This window comes from Falco rusticolus, chromosome Z (assembly GCF_015220075.1).
Source record: "Falco rusticolus isolate bFalRus1 chromosome Z, bFalRus1.pri, whole genome shotgun sequence".
Classification (NCBI taxonomy): domain Eukaryota; kingdom Metazoa; phylum Chordata; class Aves; order Falconiformes; family Falconidae; genus Falco; species Falco rusticolus.
The window spans coordinates 45,207,336-45,228,137 of NC_051210.1; the positions used below are offsets into that span (position 1 = coordinate 45,207,336).

The following is a 20,802-nucleotide window of genomic DNA, read 5'->3' on the forward strand; positions in this document are numbered from 1 at the left end:
AGCACAAATTTGTTAAAAGATCAAAACTTGGTTTGAAAGCAGAGAAGCTACCACAATACTTTTTAACATGTTCATAGTCATGACTTTGTAGCTTGCTTGCAATCTAGATTTGTAATCTAGATTCCAATCCTTGAGTCTTCCAGTAGCTTTGCTTGCTGTTTTAAAATTCCTTCTGCAATATTTTTGTTGCCATATTAGATGCATTTTAAGGTTGCAGCTGGGTAGGTCTTTAACCTTCTCTTTGATAAATTAAACATATTGTGTTACAAGTCAATGCAGCACTTGTTTCTCAATTCTAATTGGTATCACAGTTTTTCTCTGAATCCTCTCAAAATTTTGCAGCATATTCCTCGATCTGTGGATCCCCACACTAGGGACATTGCTCCAGAGAGAACTGAACTAGTGCTGAACCAGAGGAGAGACATCTTCATTTTCAGTACTTGTGGTATCATTAGACAGGAGCCCTCTGCAAAAGTTGCAGCACGGACTGCCAGGGAAGTCTTATGGATATAGAGAAAGGCAACGTGACATCAGACGGCTGTTAATATGACTGAAAAAGCTTTTATAGTTGTCACTTCTTGAACAGTTGAGATCGGGGACATTCAAAAGGACTCTGGCAGTAGAACTATTTAAGCACTTTCTATTAGCATTTTTTCTTCAACAGAAAGACTTTCTCCTTTTAAACTAGCTTTTTCTAAGAAAAAGTGTGTGCATTCTTCACAAAACTTTGACATGTCACTGAAAAATAAAAAGCGTGCCCCCAGGTATTAATAGTTGGATTGGGAAAAGTTGCATGAGGCCAGGCAACAAGTTTTAATGTGACTGCCCCAGGTTTCCATTTACAGGGAGTTCAGTCCACAGAAGCAAAGGTAAGCCTGTGAGACTGGAACATTAAATCTGGTTAGACCCTCTAGAAACATTCAAACATCAAATTATTTTTGATAGCCACAAATTTTTTTAAGGATTTGAATTACTGTCAAAAAAAGAAACGAACTGTTCTTTAAAAAAAACCCCATAAAACCACCCGCAGTTTTCATATAAAACAGCAAAATATCCAAGTACTTCCTGAACCACTTCACAAGCAATCACTGGGTTTCCTGGAGAGACTCTCAGCCTGCTTTGTTATGGTTATCTACTGTCAGCTTGTGACTCTTATTATACAACTTAACTAAAGTGCGTGGGGTTTATTTATTTTAAGAAAACTATAAGCAGAGCTATAAAATCCAGGCTAATAAAAACCAGTAAGAAGGGTAGAATGTAACAAGGTGATTAACAGACTGCTTTGCACAGAGCTCACTGGTTAATTCTTTTATTATTATTAAGGACTTCCTTGAATTGCTGCTCAACCTAGTCATTAAGTTCTTTGGGTGCTTAAGTTCTTTTCAAAGATCTTAGTGGAAAAGCAGTTTTGGGAAATGGATTTAAATGAGAACTTCCTTTAAGAATAGTGAATTATAAGCCTGATAGGTTAATCTGTCCCCCATGTACTTCCATCAGTTTTAAGGGATTTAAGCTAAGGATGAATTTTGTTTTGCAAATTTGTGTTGTTTACCTACATTCATTTTAATCATGCTTAGAACTGCATCCTTTAAAAATGCATTCTAGTTATTAGCAATAAATCCCCACTTCTTCCTGACTCTTATAAATAATATGATTTTATACCCATATCAATACATTTAAAATGATACATGTGGTTGCAGTTGAGCATGCAACAGTGAACCTCATGCCACCAGTATACCCAGGTTTTGCTTTCTTACTAGGTGACAAAAGGAATGTTGTTTATAGTTACGTCTAGTACAAGCGTATTTTATTTTTGTATGACAAATGCTATCAGAAGATGAATAAAAATGAAATTCTTGGTGCAGAATATTTTTATTTGTGATACTTCCCAACACAGTCACATGGTGGCTGTTGAGAGAGTCTCTTCAGTTAAAATTTTAATATGAAATTGGAAGGAGATGTTTTATAATTTCATTTCTAGAGGTCTAGCTAAGGTAACGTTACCGAGTTTTTTGAACTTTCTATAAGTACTTCCTTCTTGTGTAGCTTTTCCTTATACCACACCATACAGCCAATACTTCTAGCATTTTTAGTTCTGCTGGCAGGTTGGTTTTTTTTTTTTTAAAAGATATGTGTTCTTGGTAGCTGAATAAGGATTTCCCTTCACTGTTCTTGTTTCAGTCCTTGCTCAAAAGGCTGATCACAGAGCAGATCTAACAAGAACTCTGTCTAGGAAGCCCATAAATCCCTGAAATCTTACATCAGCATCCCTCTTTGGCAGTGTAGTATTTTCTTCTGGAAACTGACTGGGAGGGCCCATTTTATTTCATTATGGACAAAAAAAAACCCTCAGTGATGCATTTAAAAGCTTGATCATAACATTTACCAAAGGTGGTCTTTATTAAACCATATGCCGTATGTGAAATTGTTAGCAAAGCTGAATATAAGTGCACAGATTTGAAAATAAAAGAATAACTAATAGATACAGTTGTATGTGGAACTGTAGTACTAGTGAACTTTCTTGAAGAACTTATCCTGATCCTATCATTATTGTTATTGACTGCAAAACAAGAAGTAGAACTGGTACTGACATGTGGCAATAAGATACTACTAAGAAATATTTTCAGTAATGAGTCAAATTGGGTCTGGATAACATTAAGGATTGAGTAATAGAAGTAGAGAAAGTTCACAGTGCAAGATGAAAAGTCATTTACTTGGTGATTAATAAATTCTGCTATAAATTGGGAACTAATTCGGAGGAAATACTAGAAAAGAGGAAGGTGATCTTGCGATCACAGAAGAACTGAGTCTTTGGTGTAGCAAGGCCAATAAGAAGGCAGGTATGACTCTGGAATACAGACAGAAAAATCATTTTCAGTAGGAAATATGGGCACATCAGTGCCACTGTGCAAGCCACTCATGAAATTCCATGGAAAATACTGCCTGTAGCTATGCTTACCCATGTTCAAAAAGAACAAGCTGGCACAAAAAAGGAAAAAGTCAAGAGTATGTGAGGAATCAAGACACCATGTTATGAGACGAGATCAGATGAGTTTGGCTCATCTTCCTTAGAAAATCGAAGGGTGAAAGACATGTCTGACTAACCCCATGACACACAGCACATTGGCCGTTAATAGTTTAGATGGAGTTCAGAGTATTTCTGGCTATCAGGTGAGTGAAATCTTCACAACCACCTTGTAAAAGTAAATGGGAGAAACTTTCTGAGTCTGGAGTGATGCTCAGGAATCATTACAGATGCAGCCACCTTATGTATCTCAAAATGTTCCTACAGCAGGTTCCTTCAGTCTACTGTAAGTTTGTTCAGTGTGTATTCTGCTGGATATTGATCAGCTACATAATTCAAATAATATAAATAATGATGGTTAGTCTATACAGCTAAACTGTTTTTTCCTTTTTGAGCCAATGAATTGGCTATTTGAAAGCATTTCTAAAATCCGTCTTGCATTCTTTTATTTTCCTTTTTTTTAAAAAAATATTTAAACCGCTAGTCACAACAGTTGCATGGCATTTAACAGTTCTCTGCAAGTTTTACAGTTGTTTTTCACTGTGGTTAAGCAGACAGCCTTTTTTTCTCTTCCCTGATCTCGTAGAAATACATCCAGCATGAAAATAATCCTCTAATTTGAGCCTAGTAAAACAAGAGAATGCTCAAATCCACTTCTCAATGAAACTTTGTAGCTTTGAGTTTAAAGAAAAAGAAAGCTCATGTGAATCTTAATTTATCATATATGATTAACTTCCAGATTGAAATGCAACTCTGTTCATCATTCTGATAGATTTCTTTGTGAAACAGAAAATATTTAAGACACAAAATTGATTTCTACATCTCATTTTCCTTTTGGAAATCCTGAGTTTCAGCAACTAGAATTTTTTTCTTTGCTATTTACATTATTCTCCATAAATAATTTTTGTTTGGAAAAATATATAGTTTCTTTAGTTTGGAGGGAAAATTAGAAAGTACATTTCTGGATTTATATATAATATTTTACAATAAGTTAATAATACTTCTTCAGTGTATAACCGCTTCTGGCTTTCAGGAAAGTTCTCCATACTACAGTTGTCTAAACTCTATGTTAGAAGCTTTTCCAGATATATGATGATTAATTTCTGAGCAGAGATGGTATCCACAGTGTGTGAAAGGAAGTCCATAGACATGGGGAAAAAACCTGTATCTGTTTGAGTATCTTAATATTTGAAAAAGAGGGTAAGCGGCAATTACCACATTCTCATTTCTATGATTTATCAATCACATTTAATTATTTGTGACATTATATTTGTTTCAGAATAAAAGCTTAGCTACTTATACCAAAGAAGTCTGCATATCAATGACTCTCAGGCAAAACACAGAGCAGGTGTGAATTAAACTTTTACATGGATTGATATCAAAAATCCTGCATACATCTTTGCTGCTAAACATTAGGAATTCAGAAATGAATGCAGAGGGTCCATAGAAAAATTTCAGTGGGAAGGAAGACATTGACTAATTCTTCCTGGTTAGTTATTAACAATGCATTTCCCAACAATTTTGCTTCTGTGAAATTGAGAACTGACTATGCCTTGTCTTACTGTAACACTGGACGCTTGAAAAATGTGATGCCAATAAGACAGAACCTCTGACTTTGGAAAAAAGGTAGTCGATGGACTTCTCTTTAACTGGTAATCAAAATATTTTTCCTTCTAGTTCCCTCTACCTCTGTAGAAATTCAGGAGTCAGGAATTCTCTGCAAGAGCACTATTTCGGCTTGTACATTCACATTATAAAACAGTCTGCAAAGAAGGTCTGAAGCGCCTGATATACCCACAGGGAGCCTCTTGTTTCAGCCACTTGACTCAGAAGAATAACTTCAGGCTAGGAGGCAAGATGCTGAATCTGAAGGTAATACATTCCTTACAAAGCCAAGGATATCATCATTATAAAAAAGTTTCTTGCTTGAGTTGAGACTGTCCGAAAGGAGGAAATGCCAAGATAAAACCATACTGTTGAAAACCTGGACAGCGGTATCAGGGTTGCTGACTCCTAGCACACGTCCAGAAGGTGGGAACCTTGTGCCAAGCATTGAAATGGACAGTTCAATAAATCAACAAGCAAGAAGTTTTCCTTTCATGCTTTTTGTGGAATTTACAACAAAATTGCCCTAGCCTGGGCCAAAACTAAGGATAGCACTCATCTTGCTAGGTTATCCCCAACAAAATTGCTGTTCCTACTAAGTACTCTAAAAGTATACAACCTTAGAAATCGTGTGTTTCACATTTTACTAACTGGAAAGAGTAGCAGTAATATAATCCACTAAAATGTCTATTTTGAAATTGCAGATAACCCTTCTCAGTATAGGACAATGTATTACTACTATTATCAGGAAAGACTCTTGATCGCTGTGCTGTTTTCCAAACATAGAAAAAGACCAATCCATTTTCACAGTTCCAGATATTTTTTGTGTTTCTTAGAAGGCAGTAAATGACATGGTACTCAGCTTCTTTCATACCCTTTGTAGAGAAAGACTCATCCTCTTCTAAGTAACAGTGAATTATTTTTAAATATCTGAAGAATTATGTGTTCTCCAACCATCTGATAGTTACATGGAGGATGTATTTTAAAATTTATTGTTTATTGTTTTTTTCAGAATTTCTAAGATGAGCTTTGGTTTTAGCATATCTTTTTCCTTTTCCTTTTGGAAGATGGAAAAACCTTATTGTCTAGCACTGTATCTGCAAACTTGCGAATAGCTGGGAATGCTGATGATTGTGTTACCACGGTGAGGTTTATTGCTTGGTTAACTACACTCATGTTTCAAGAGGGTAAAGGCCTGATCCCAAAATCAAAGGTCTTGCTACTTAAGAATGGTCTCAGAATTTTTATCCTGTGTTATTGAAAATAGTTCATAAGCCAAAGAGGAGGTTTTTTTCTCTCAGATTTTCAAAGGAAATATTCAGCTTGTGTTCAAGACCAAGTATATGTGAAGCATCTCACACAAACTTACACGTTACTATTTCTTATTTAATAAGGTCTTCATCTCACATACTGAAGTCTTAGCATTTCCACTATGAATGCAAAAAGACAGGTAGTCTCTCATAACTTATTTAATAGAATACAGACAAAAAAATATTATTTTTATTTTATATAATGATTCATCCAAAAAGAAGCAGAAATACTACCAAAGACCTGGGAGATAAAATCAGTTTTCTGAGGCTCATCACTATCTTAAATTCTAAAGCAATAACTTGTATTTGGAACATTTCAATAAGCATAGATTTTTCAGGATAGACTAGATCGCTGTTTCACAGTGTCAGCTATCATTGCTATTCCTTGTCCATTATTGTAAATAAGACTGCAATATTGTATGAAAGGTTTATTCAGTCAGCCTAAAGGTTCATTACTGTGTTATTGCCTTTGTGGCCAGCAACAGTGCTAGCTAGAGACTTTCCATCAATTGTGATTCCAGGAAGGTAAGTACATACCAGAACATTTGTCCTGATGTGCACCAGTGGCAACTTGCAGGCCTTCATGTTATTATGCAGAAAAATAATCCCATTTTGCCCTTGACACAGTGGTACTGCATGAATACGTAAGCTAAAACAACAAACTAGAGGAACTGAAGTAATTTGGAAAGGGAAGCAAGGCAAAACGGCATGTCTGTGCTGTGTGAAAAGGGGTTTTAAAAAATCTACCATGCTTTGCAGAAGCCCTACTTTGTTTTCCCAGTTCTTGGAAAAGCATGAATATTTTATACTGTGAGTATACTTATAAATAATCAATAACTGTCTTATAAATTTTTACTAATACTTTTTATGAAGAGCTAAACATGAGTTACCTACTTTTTTATAGACCAACAAGTGAATAAAATGCCTCATTTACTACAAAATGCATTTACTACTCATGTTTCTAAGTGTGCTTCTAAGAGCAACTGGGACATATCAGTACATTGCATGCTGTTTCTAAGCTCACCCCTGAGAACAGTGCAAATAGAACTGGGGGGCTCTAGTTCACTATCCCCGACAGAAATGTCTCTTAAGTTCTTTGTCTTAACATGGGGTGGCAGTAGGTGCAGCTGAGCTAAGAGCCTGCTGGCCACCCTTGCTCCTTCATCAGGTCTGACATCTTGGTGTGTGTTCCCACACATTCATTTTCTTTTTCTACCTGGAAATTTTGGCTGGATAATTTGGCAATTAATTTGGTTTATTTGGGGATGTTGGTGCCTGTGGCTGTCCCAGTTTTGTTACTGGAGTTTTGTCCCAGGAGTTACTGGGGCAGCAGTAGGCACAGAAGTGGCGTACAGCTGGAAATCTATGTCACATCTCCCACACCATGTGCAGCTGTGGAGCAAATTCTCCAGAAGTTGGATGCAACAGAAGAACTTAAGGCTTGTGGTGCACATAAGACAGAGTCACCATGGACATACCCAGTGAGTTCAAACTGTCCCCAAAGTGGGTAAAGTATGCCTCCACGAACCTACACACTGCGCATGTGCAGTCAGCCTGACATCTCAAAGTCTTTTCTTAATGAGGCACACACTGCTCATCGCTGCAGTGTGGAAACAGAATACTAGCCCTTCCTAGAAGTTTTGAACCTACTACAGGCATGTACAGGGATGTATAAGGCAACACTGAGCAGCAATGGCTCATCAGTTCTTCATGAAAGCAAGTACATTTGCATGATCAAGAAGCCCCTACAGTTTTGCACAGCACTACCCTCCAGGTCCACACTTCCCTGGAACTAGAGGTATGTTGGGTGCTGGGGTACATAAATCAGCAGGTTTCTTTACAGGTTATCATGTCACAAGTTGTCATGTGCTTATCTGAGATAACGAGATAATGGACTCTTAGCAGTACAAAGTCTCTATGACAGGCTTTAGATTTGTTTCAGGCTTCTAACTTGTCTATGTCCTGCAAAAGATTTGGGCAACAGCTACCTTTCTGCCTGCAAAATCCTTTTAGGACAATGACTTTTGTAAAGGGTACACTATATGTGGTCTTAGTGGATGACTAATACAGTCATGAAAGGGAAGTCCAAAAATATAAATCAACAGATATATACTGTTACTGTGCCTGTAAGTGTTTGCAGGTGCACAGTGCACTCAAAGGCATGTATAGGGACCATTGCATGCAGGGTGTTTAGCACAAATGCTCCATAGGTTTCCTGAAAGTGAAGCCTTTATATTCTCTCATGTGCAGAAGTAAAACTAATTTGCATGCAAAGCCCGGTAGTTCTAAACTTTTCCTGTCAGATACAATTTTACATAATGAGGACCTCTGTTTCTTCCAGATAGTCCTGCCTTCCTAGTCTGCTTTATGGAGAAAATTTTAGATTTTTTTTTTTTTAATTTTGTTCCAGCTAACGGAAAATGTTGCTTTATTATAGGGAATGACTCAACAGGTTTTCCCAAAGATGTAAAAAGAAAATCCTCTCTGACATTTTTTAACTAAGTACCTGTTAATCTGAACCACAGCTTCCTTTGCACTTACAGCTTCAGGAACTTTGTGCTATCCATACCTCAGGAGCTAAAAACTCCATGAGCTCCAGTGTTGTTTTACAAGCCCTGTGCTTGGTGCCTCTCTCTTCCCTGGCAGATTGCTGCTCTTGCTAGCCACCCAGTACTTGTGTTGCTCTGAGGTATGGCCCAGTCCCACCCTTGGCTGCAGCCTAATCTATCATTTAAGGGCCAGCCTACACTGGGTGGCTGGCTTAAGCATTAGTCAACTATAATGATAAAAGTAAAGGCAAATGGCCAGCATAGTAAAACAGATAGGAACATATTTTCTTTTAGCGTACTGAAGGTAATTATCCCTCCCATTACAGACATGATACGCCTCATATATATTCACACAGAACTGTATGATATGATCTAACCAAGAAAACTAATAAATGCAAGTTTTTTAAATGGCAAGAAACTTCATAAAAGTCTTTAGCAACTTGACCTTAAAGTAAAACTTGAGTTCAGAGGTTTCTAATCTTAACACAAATGCACTCTGAACACACTTATTACAACTCTATTCCAAATAGGTATCTTGATACTTCAATTTAGTAAGTTTTAACCGGTACATCTTGGTTTGTTTTTCTTGATTTGTTACAAATGTTTTGGATGTGTAACAACTGAAACAAAACTACACTGCATTTGAATGCCATGTGGATGAATATTTACTAAATCAAACCGAAAAATCAATAAAAAGTTCACGAAACTGCAAATTTATAAATGTGATTCTACTAACTAGGAACTGAAAAACCAAAACTACTTTGCACATGTGGGCCTTTAGTCCTAAAGCAAGTGCCAGTGTAACAAATCCTCAACTGTTTCAAACAGATGACATTTTTTCCCAGGTACAGGCTATTTATTGAACAGATGAGGTTACAGTTCAGGACTTTTCAATGCAACAATTGCTTATAAGTAGCATTTAGTAGAACATCCAACTTAACTGTCTGTGGAAGACTAATGAAGTGTTGTGAAGCTCAACAAAAATGTTCATGTACTTACAAAGCTCTTTAACAGTTTTGACCTACATTTTGATCAATTCTGATCTTAGTTTTAACCTAAATATGTGAGATGAACTATGATTTTTAAGTGGAAATCAACTAATAAGCATTAGTCATTCATATTTGAAACTAGGCAAAACAGCATTTCTTTCCAAGTTTTTCCATGGAATTTGAGGGTCATGCCAGAACATGGGGGTTCTGGGAACTTAAAGAAAAGCAAAGAAAGTCGTTAGCTCAAGAAGCTTGTCTTAGAAGCCCAACCTCCAGGCCATCGCTGTATTTCGTGGAGCCTGCAGAGTATGCAGCGGTGTGTTGCATCAGCAAAAGCTGAAAGAAACACACTGCATAAAACCTGTGATTTTCAGAAGCATTTTTCTCCAAGTGTTTGCGTAACACTTAGAAATCCTAGTGAGAGGTACTTACACAGAATGGATAAACAAATATGCTCTGGAATTTTAATAAGCAGAATTCCAGCCAGTGTGAGCTCAAAAGTTTGAGGAAAGCAAATTTTAATTTCTGAACTAATATTTGCCTTACAGTAATACATAGTTAATAGATACTGCTCTTTTGCTGTTAATAGAGTGTAACCACAGGGTACATGCTGCTTAAGTAGATTTAAAATGGTATTCGATTTACAACAGTCTTCAAAAACGTCACCTACATAAATGTATCTGCTTCATCTGTGGACATCTGTGTGATACTGCCTATGGTCCCAACTGCCTCAGAAAGGCTAAGGCTAAGTGATAACAAAGAATATCCTGAAATAATCCAGATCCTCCCTATTAGGTTATGCTGAAATAACACCACAGCTTGTTTTTTTTTCAGGGTGTTTTCTTCAGCCTTCAGGCCCATTTGGAAACACCTCCCAATACTATGAAGCAATTTTGGCCTAAATGTCAATATCAATAGCAAACAGATAAGATCACCTGAATATACAATAGATTTGCTTCCTCTAGCTCTGCAGTTTGCAGCCACAGCATGCTTACCACCAGAACAATTACATTATTAACTACTAAATGAACATGACTGGAAAAAAGGGGATGTATCTTGCCTTCACAGGATTACAGAGAAGGATGCTGGGTCTAATTACCCAGAGAGACAAGAACATGCCCCAGATGCCACAACCAGCTCAAACTTAATTTCACGTAGCTGCACTTCTTACAGTCAGTTCTCCCTTTTCCTCACCCCTTATCTCCAGTATCTTCCCCAGATCAGAACCAGTTACTACTTATTCCAGATATGGCAAAGATGAGACAGGTATATCTTTTAATCCTTGAAAGGACTGTTCAGTAATAAGAGGAGAGAAATTTACAGACTTAGAAAAAGAAAAAAAAAGGAGCCCAAACTCATTCTACCCTTTTCTGAACAAATTTAATAGTTTTTTATTTTCATAAATTAAGTGGCACTTCCACTTGTTTGGAGGCTCATCACATGCCCTGCATCTAAAGAAAGCAAAGGAACCTGGTAAGCCAGCACAACAAATTCTAAGAATATTTGCTGTCTTTCCTGAATTCACAGAACTAAAGGATTATGTGTCATAGAATGACGCAGAACCACTACTAATAAATGAAAGCTCACAATCATTGGACTTATTTTTGCTTTTCGATTTATGTTTTGATTTTTCTTCTGCCATAGGTTCATTGAATCTGACTTGCTATAAATTCCTTTTTCTTTTTCATGCTTGCCAACCACATTTTAAAATTACTATTACAAATTTTATTTTGTTCAGCTTTATGGTTTCCTTTGTAGTTTGCATTCATTGTTCTTGTTTCCCTTGTTATGGTCACTTCCATTTTTCATTCTCACATTTCCAATTTCCTTTTTGGTATCCCAATATCACTTTGCCTTGCTCTCTGTCTCCTTGTGTCTAATCCATAATCCTCTTTTATCGCCTCTCTTTTAAATTCTCCTCTTTACTATGGGTATGATCACATTTCACTTGCCCCAGCCTGTTCTCCTTCCTCTTCTGCCTCATCTTGGTACTTTCACTCTCATTTTTATTTGTACATTGCTCCTTCCTCATCTGTCTAAATCTACCTCGTCATGTATCTTCCATCCTACCAGATGTGGCACTGACAGACAAATATGTGGGCCTGACACCTGGACCATATTTTCATTTAATATTGTACTGGTCCTAAAAACTTCTCTGAAGGACATTAAGAATGGTAACAGGAAAAACTGATGAAAAATTTGTGATACCTTCTTTTGATTCTCACACCCATCTTTGCAAAGGAACAAAGTTTAGAGTCCTCAGAACAGGCAAGATATGGGAAGAGCCTATGTAAGACTAAAGTCTGGGATTTGTGAGCCTCACAGGCCAATGACAACCCACTTGGTTACATTCTACAGGATGGCAATGTACTGTTCAAAGCTGGCACTTCAAGTTCAAAGACATGGACACAAGAACCCTCATGGATTTCAGTCAAAACTTACCCTATCTGTCCTAGCAGTCAACTGTTTATTAGGCCAGTACTACAGGACCTAACTGGTTTCGCTCTTCTTGGAGCTCATCAGCTGTAGGTAATGGCCTAAGAGACTCAGGAGCAACCGCAGTTTCACTAATCTTCACATTCTGTCTAGTCTTCCTTGGTACTTTCCCTGGTTCCTTTTGGATGTGAGTGCTACCACGTATTGTAGCCAGCACTTTAGAAAGTTATCACAGTAACATAAAAAATTTTTACACTGCCTTGAATTACATATTGAGGAGATTTTCCTTGTCATATTTTGCATATCTGTCAACATATTTGACACTATATAATCTCAGAAAATTATCCATCCTTTCTCACCTGTTCTAGAAAACTACAACAGGTGAGATATAGAACAGCACCTTCACCCTAAAATAATCTCTGTTTCTTAGTTATATGGCTTTGTTCAATAAATCTAAAATGTCCAAACATTATAGAGCTGAATTGACCTGTGTTCTTTAGATTGTAGATCAGTCATATGAAAACACACATTTTCAAAAAACTCATCTGCTACAACTCAAGTTCATGAGAGGAATTTATGTATCCACCTGCACTCAATCAATTATGCATTTATCTGTGCTTCAAGAACAATTTTTATCCTGCATGTACTCTCTCAGTCCTTTCTGAGATTATATGTTTGTCTCATCCACCAACATCATGATGCTTTTGATGAAAAAAGCCCAAGTTTCCAATCTCTAACAAAATCTGAAATGAGCCAAGCTTCAAACAGTTCTGAGTTTTACTCAGATTTCACAGGAGCCAAACATGAAGCAGGGTTCCTCTCCTACAGAGAAGTCTGTACCTACATCTTCCCAGCTATGTAGTTATGAAAATACATCTAGGGCTGCACAGGATATGAAGGAAAAATCTGAAACAAATGAGAATTCCAATGCATTTGATGATGGTGCAATGGTCAGAGGAGATGCCAATGATGACAGTTGAACGTCCCTTTGCCTTCCCAGCCCCCTTCATATATTCTCAGGCATAGGATGACAAAGGGAAGTCCACGGGTCACATGAATAGATATTGTTGACATATTACCCTGTCCAAATTACCTTCTTATTCCAATCAAATCACCCATCAATTCCTTACTCAGAGGTAACTTTCTCATAGGCCTACCAAAACTCAACTACATTTACTAACTCTATGAAGAAGAAAGATTAAATACAAGGACACAGGTACCAATGCCTGCAATGTCAGTTTTGAAACAGCATACCATAAAGGTAGAGTAAATCCACAACACCAAACAGCATGTTTAAATTAGGAACAATTACAGACTGATAATGAATAGTAATATTCCACATGAAGCCCTACGTGGCCTGGGAGACAATTGTTCCAGAAATGTACTAATCGAAAGAAGAGGAAGAATATCACTAGGTGGACCTACACAACCGAATGATTTGGTGTGGTGATCTTCCTAAGAAATACAAACATGCTTCACTGTATGGAACTGACTGAGCAGCACAGAGTGATTCTTAGGCAAAATACACAGAGGTTGATGGAAACAAAACCCAAACCTCTGAGATGTCTAGAGTTTCTAGGAAAGAGGACAAGGAACTAGCCCTTAATAAAACTGCCGTACTGAATATCTATTTTTTTCTATTGTTTTCACACAGTGCAGAGAAGATAAAGCACAATGTAGGTAACACTTCAAGTGTTACTGCTGCAGCAGGAGTGAGAGACAAAAGTAGTTTTGAGGCTCACTATATAAATCTGTTGTGGCAACATTAATACAAATGGATATTTAGCTTTAACATAAATGTACACCTTGTTCTTCAAAGCCTTGTGACACAGTCCACCTATTCCAGAAGGGTGGCCAGCTGCATGCAAGTGGATCCCTTCCGATCTATAGCCCACATTTGGCTTTGAAGAAGAAATAAATTTGTCCATTTTCTGGATCTGTAAGCCTCAAAAAGGCCAAAAGAGTGTGTTTGTTAAAGGAGTTTATAAAAGATACAAAATAAACCAAACTACTCAAAGCATTTTGATTTTTTGACCGAAAAGTACTTCCAACTAAATGCGCGTTGCCTTTATGTCCTCTGCCTTATTCTGGGTTCAAATATATCTTTAGTTACATGCCCTCATTTGTACCTTATTTTTGGGTCTTCTGGAAAAAGAATTGTCAAAAATCTCAAAAAGGGCTTTGTCTTTTCTGCATAACTGTTCCTGAAGAAGAAGGTGGTAGCTAGTCTTATGAAGTATAAAGAGTTTTCATAGTGGAAAATATCTTCTCCTCTTATCAAAACAGTCTGGATTCCTGCTGTCTAGGTGACATTATGTACGCTTGTTAACTTCATTCCTCATGATGATGGCGAGGTCCTTTTGCCTCATCACCCCTCTCTATTTCTCTGAGGTTGTGTCTCATACTATAAAATGGCAGACACCTAAGGAGTTCAAACTGACAAGTAAACCAGCCTCTTTTAAATCATTAGAGCAAACATTAGATCTTACATTTTAGTCCATGGCGGTAGACGTGAACCTAAGTTTGAATACCACTGCCTTACTGGTTGGCCTTCACCTATTTCCAAAGCAAATTTTAAGGATGTGAGATTTCTTTCAAATAGTTACAAAGAACAGAAAATTCTGGCAGTATTCTGACCAAGATTTAAGGCTTTTGGTAGATGAAGTTGTCAATGTAAGAAAGATGTCTGGATTTAAAAGAAAAATATCATTAGCACATGATGAATATGTTTTCAAGGCCAAGTGTCAGATTTGCAAATATCACACAAAAGCTTATTCTGCCCTTCTAACCAATACTGAAAGCACATTACTGCTTTCTAACACATGCTAAACACAAATTTGATTACTGATATGTATGTGCTGATACATGCAAGATGAAGAAAATGATTGTATATTTCCTGAAATAGGCATACACAAGAACATGCTATAAGTGCATGCTTTGCTATGCTATGCTATGCTACATGTGGCATCCAGCTTCTGATTCTGCTGACATTCATCCTCCTATAGAAAAACTTACAACATTCCTAACTAATTCACAACCTCTTTAAATCAAATTAGGTCTTTTATATGGGCTATGTGCAATCATCTTATGTATACAAATAATGTGTCCTTGTCCTTCTCCACTGCTCCAGCAGGATCACTCACATGAAGGAAAGTAGGCATTTGTGATGGAAGTGCTTGGCAATCATGCTGTAAGCTCTTTAAGGATTTGAAAATATTTCAGTTAGTAGTATCAATTCAGTTAATAGCAATAACTATACCACATGAACTGAAGGCCTTAATGCAAATAGGAGGAATGAACTGCATATTATAAAAACCCAAAAATGAGTGCAGAGCCAAAAGGGGAAAACTGTAGGTAAGGTTTTTGAGGATTTTTTAAGTACCGGTAAAGGCTCTTTTTATGTAAGATGAAGTAATTCTAGACCACACTTGTTAAAGAGAAAGCATTGTTCTGGCTAATTACAAAATGGGTGAACCCCATGGCATGTCAATCTATTGGAATCTGCCGGAAAACGATTAACAGTCCTCTCAGATCAGACCTATTTGCTGAGTTGCTACACTGGCAGTTATTCTAAACTAACTAACTAACTAACTAATCTGTGGAGCGGCAAGAATTAATATTTTATGACTTGTAACTTCCAATGCACATTTTGTAGATAGATTTATTTTGTGTTTATAGTTGGAGGCAAGACTGATTTACCTATTGTGTTACTTACAGAAGTGGTAACGATGTACATCTTAGCAAACGACTGGGCCATTCTAGCACACTTCACAGGAATGCTTTGTTGTGTATAGGAATGTCATAATTGGAGAATTTGCAATAGGTCACCTCTAGTAATTACATGCTTCATTACTTTCCTTTCTCTGTTTATAGATTACATCATCTGTTTGGTGATACATTAAGTTATGCTTCTGTACTGGCCACTAGAATTTTCCCAGGGTGGGAAAAAAACCAGACTAGCTGCACTTTCACATCTTGGGGGATCGTAAGATATTAATTGATTTTTAATCCAATGACAATACCAGTTTTCTGGTGAAAATTGTTCTGCCTCTTTTATTTTGAACAATTTCTTTTCATCATCATTGGAAAGAACAAGTAAGTACAGAATATTTGGGAAAAAGCAGCTGTGAACAGGGTGAAAAATCTACCATGTGCAGAAGACTTCCCAGGCACCTGGGGAGGAGGAAATGTATTGCATATAGGATTCTAGAAAAGAAAATATATTCTCAACATTTTAGGGGATATGTTGATTCCCATTCCTTCTCAATAAAATTGGAGTGTTGAAACATAAAAGTTCAGAATTAATCTAATCAAAGAATACTGCAGATGAGAAGACCTTGAAGGATGCACAAGAATTTTAGAAAAAGAGTAATTAAATCCTAGGTCTACAATATCATGGCAGGATGTCTCTTGAGGATGAATGCCTAATGACTTTTAGTTATCTTTATGAAGATAGTCAGTTAGACCACTTTTTTTTAAACTGAAAGTTATTTTGGGGCTCAAAGACATTAAGGACTTGTGTGATTGTTGGGAAAATGAAGTCTAAACTTGAAAAATTGTGCATAAATTGCTATTTTTATGTCTTCATTCTTGGAAAAGGTTTCCAAGAAAGTAAATTACTCAGCTGTTCACAGTAAAACTCGTAGCTTTTGTTCTAATAAGATAACTAGATCCTGATGTCATAGACGGGCTTCCAGTGGATGCCAATCTGAATATGATTTGACGGCACTCTCTCAGTGTACATAACACAAACCATGCACTTGTGCTACACTAAGAAGTGTGTCAGGTATGAGTTTTTATCCCACCCCTACTCTGTTCATTACTAGCGGGGCTGCATCTGAAGTACTGGATTCAGGTCTGGGTGGTCCACTTCCAGAGAGATGAGGAGAAACTAGTGAACATCTGCAAAAAATGTGCTAAAATACGTAGTGACCTGCAGCCTATATTTGAAGACAAGAGTTTGAGACAGCAGGGCTAGTTTAACCTTTTGAGAAGAAATCTAAGGAGTAATCTAATACCTGCATACAACTATCTGCAGGGATGTTAGAAAGGTGTTAGGGCCACATGCCAGACCCTATGAAGGGAATATGGCCACAAATAGCAGACACTGATGGTGGGGTGGGGGAAGCTTCCAAACGTTTTGCTGGGCCCCATATAGATGGTTAACTATCCATTATTGGAGGTTTTCAGACTTGGCTAAACAAAGCTAAACAAGCTTATTTTAGCATTGACAATAATCCACTTTGAGAGGTTGGTTCCAACCCATATGAAACGTGACATTCTCCAAACAGCTGTGAGCCCTCTTGCATTGAGGGTGGTGAAATGGAGTTTAGTATTACGAGCACTTCCAGAAGCAGTGCATCAGAAATCAGCATACTGGCCTCCATGCCAAGAAATAGTGTAAGTGTAGGATCATAGCTGGAAGCACAGCTGTAGTCCACTAACTCCGTCTCTGAGAAATCACCGCTTTTGAGATGGGACGTTTTATTGCCTTTAAAATCTCTGTACATTTGTCATGAAAACTTTCTGCTCATTAATGCAATGTTTTCAGAACTAGGATGATCTAAAATGGTTTTAAATCCATATTTCAATGTAAAAGATTTTACATAAGCTTCCAAATTATCCATGCAATTCTGTACAAATAATTTTTATTTAAAAATAAATAATTTTAAATTATTTGTCTTTAATTCCTGCCTTTAAATTCCTGCAAAAAGTCCAGGACTCAAATGTTTGTGTGAACTGTAAAGCAGAAAAATTTCTGATCAGATCACCTTCAATATTTCCTTTTGATCTCGAAACAGTTTTAGAAAAGTTCATCTTACTTTCAACTTTTTTTACTACAAAATGATGCACTGTGAAACTTCATGAGTCTGAGTCAGCTTGTGGCTCACTGCAAGAGATGGTTGCTGGGCTGTGTTAAAATAGTCTTCACTTGTAAAAATAAGAAAGACCTGCCCTGAGCATTGAAGCATCAAATTGACCTCTAGCTAAATGCACAACGGTGTGACTCTGTCCTGAACCTACAGGCTCAGACTGACCCACAAATGCAACTGTACCCTCTGCTTCCCTGGAAAGCCTTTTTTTAATTCCTGAATATTTGCTGTGGTCGAAGTAAGAGTTATGAAAGTGGTAAAAGCTAAAAAGGTAGAGTGGAAACACAATATTCAATTAGATTTTTTCTCTAGTGTCATAAAGGGCATAAAGCAAGCTTTTTATTATTACAATTTAATAGTACACTCATTCAGGAAATTAGATACTGCTGAAAGACTGAGAGTGATGCCATACTAGGAACAAAACCAGCTGAGTCTTTCAGAATTATCTGGCATACTTAACGACCTGATTTAATCTTAGATTTTATAAAAGAGACTGCCACTGTCCTATTTGAAGTCAGTACTGCTTTCTGTCTTTAACAGGTGAGCACAAGCATGAAGTTTCCCTTTGTGAACAGGGTGATGCCAAAGAGCAAAGAGAGCTAGCTATCACTGCACTGGAGAAAGATACATTTGAAGCAAAGGAAAGTAAATAAGAAGATATGACAAGCCTAGCATATGAAAGGCAGGCAGACTTAAAAATAAGAATAAAATCTGCTTTCAGCACTATTGTCCAGGGACAGGCTGTGAAATAAGAAGTTACCAACTGTTTATTAGTTCTGAAATCTGTTCTGTTTTCTAGCCCTCTGCTCTTCTGTTCAGTGATTAACTAAAAATTAAACCTTTTCCTCACTCTCCAGCAAACAGAAGTCTGGTGCTGTCAGTGTTCTTCCCCACTCCACACACTTACTACTGGAAAATGGTAAGTAAGGACACCTGTGCATGGCTGCACACACTCCCCTTTGGATGATGATCCCTTTGCAGCAATGCCACTGCTCTCTCCATTGCTCTGTTAGAAATGAGGGTAAGGAAAGGCATCAGAAAGTGACCATCTGTTTGGCTGACCTAACAGGGCAGGTGGTCCTTCTTTCATCCATATGGTCACCTTTCTATCAACTACAGGCTGGGCAGGACGCAGTCACCTTCTTTTAAAACAGAGGAAAACAAAACGTGGCAGAAAAATTCTGTATGTCATTGGACCAAGACGTACAAATCTTACCCGCAACCTCCCTCCTTAACAGTTCTCTCATATTTTTATTTTGAAGAAGTGTTGCTAGCCCCAAGTGTTTTTGTGCTTATAAGAGGGAGTGATTTGGGAGGCAGAGGTTAAATGACAGAGAGACACTGACCCAGAGTAAAGGGAAGAGAAAAGGAAGATACATACTCCTGGGGACAGGGAGTGGTGTTGCAGAAAGAAACCAGAGAAGAGAAATCCTTCTTTTTTTATAGGTGTTTGAAGAGGTCAGGCAAGCATTTGACTTGAACTACCAAAGTTTGGAGGTTCATCCATTACTCGCTTTTCAACAGAGAAACCTTTTGTCCAAACCTGATTTAAGTTAAATTTCTCTACAGAGATTTATTCTTTAAGATAAAGTTTTCTCCAGCACAATGTTGTGCTTTAAACTGCAAAAGCTCAAATTTTTCTTACAGGTGTCCTCAAAATAATTATTATTCATAGAACAGTTTTCTACAGTTTGATTACATTATATATGCCATTTTCAAATGTGAATTTTTGTTGCTAGTCAAGCTAGGATTAGAACATACCAACTCCATCTGCTAAGGAAACACACAGGCATGCACACACTGTTTAGGATGCATACACATTTGTGGATAGCTACACATTGCTCTCTGAGAAAAAAGAAATATATACTCTGATATCGTAAAAACAATAACCCTCTAGTGTGCATAGTTTACAGTGGTGTTGAAAGGTGTAAGTAGTACATCATTTTAAGCACAGACTATACTCATCATATAGGAAGCTTTATCAGGCATGACCAACATTCTAGTTTATGTTCACACCATTGAGTTGGCCTGTAATTCATTATCATCTCATGTCTGAGAGCCTAGATGTGTTTCCTAGTCTTATTCCAGTTTCAAGTACCTGTATCACTGTCATCACTCCTGCCTCAAAATTGCCAGTTTTTTGAACTGGCTCAAAAAAACCTCAAAAAAGTTTAGAGAAAGCTATCAACAGAAAGCTGTGCATACAACTTTTGAAAATCTAGTTCTGTTCTCATTCCTAAAGGTAGCTTATGCAGTTACAAAACCGAGGCTTGTTTGTGAGACTAAAAAAATTCCTGCTTGGATAATGTCCAAAGGAAGATTTCTTCCATATGTCCAGCCTAGGTTAAATGTCTAGAGCCGATCTTTTTTTCTTTTGATAGCACTAAGTTTCGAAAATCTCAATGACTGTAAACAGAAGCAAACAACAAAACCCCAAAAATATCCAAAATACCTAGAAAAAAATTAACTCCCCATCTAAATAAAACATTTGTACACTACAGAAATAACAATACTAATATTGTGATATCACCTTTTATTCTATCCAAACAGAAGTGCTTACTTCAGTGACTATTTACTTTTCATGTTATGTAGGAAAGAGGTACACGATTATAACAGAAAAGAAAATTTATAACTTTGAGAGAAAAACTGGGGCGTCAGTGTGATCACGATGTAGAATGTATCATCATGATTGTAAAAGACGAGGTGAAAGGACCATCTAGCCTCATATTCTGCCTCCGGCTGTGCCTAATGACAGCTGACCAGGAAAAACTAGTAAACACAGCGCAAACACGTAGTAAGACTTCTATTCTCTCTACCTCTAAATATCAATGGCTCTGGGACTGCTTGAGTGCATACAGGATTTTGTATACCTCTATATACCTCTGTCATCTCTCTTCCAGCCTGCAAAGTCCTTATGATAAAAAGCTCTCCCTTATTTCTGTCATCCTGTTCTCTACCTTTACTAATTCCACTGTATTCTTTACAAAACAAAGGGGAACAGAACTGTTACAGTTT

General features: G+C 37.2%; 1 protein-coding gene across 1 annotated transcript in view; it reads right to left on the reverse strand.

Moving 5' to 3' along the window:
* TRPM3 (transient receptor potential cation channel subfamily M member 3) overlaps positions 1–20,802 on the reverse strand; it is a 286,044-nt gene that overhangs the window by 104,755 nt on the left and 160,487 nt on the right. The window lies entirely within an intron of this gene.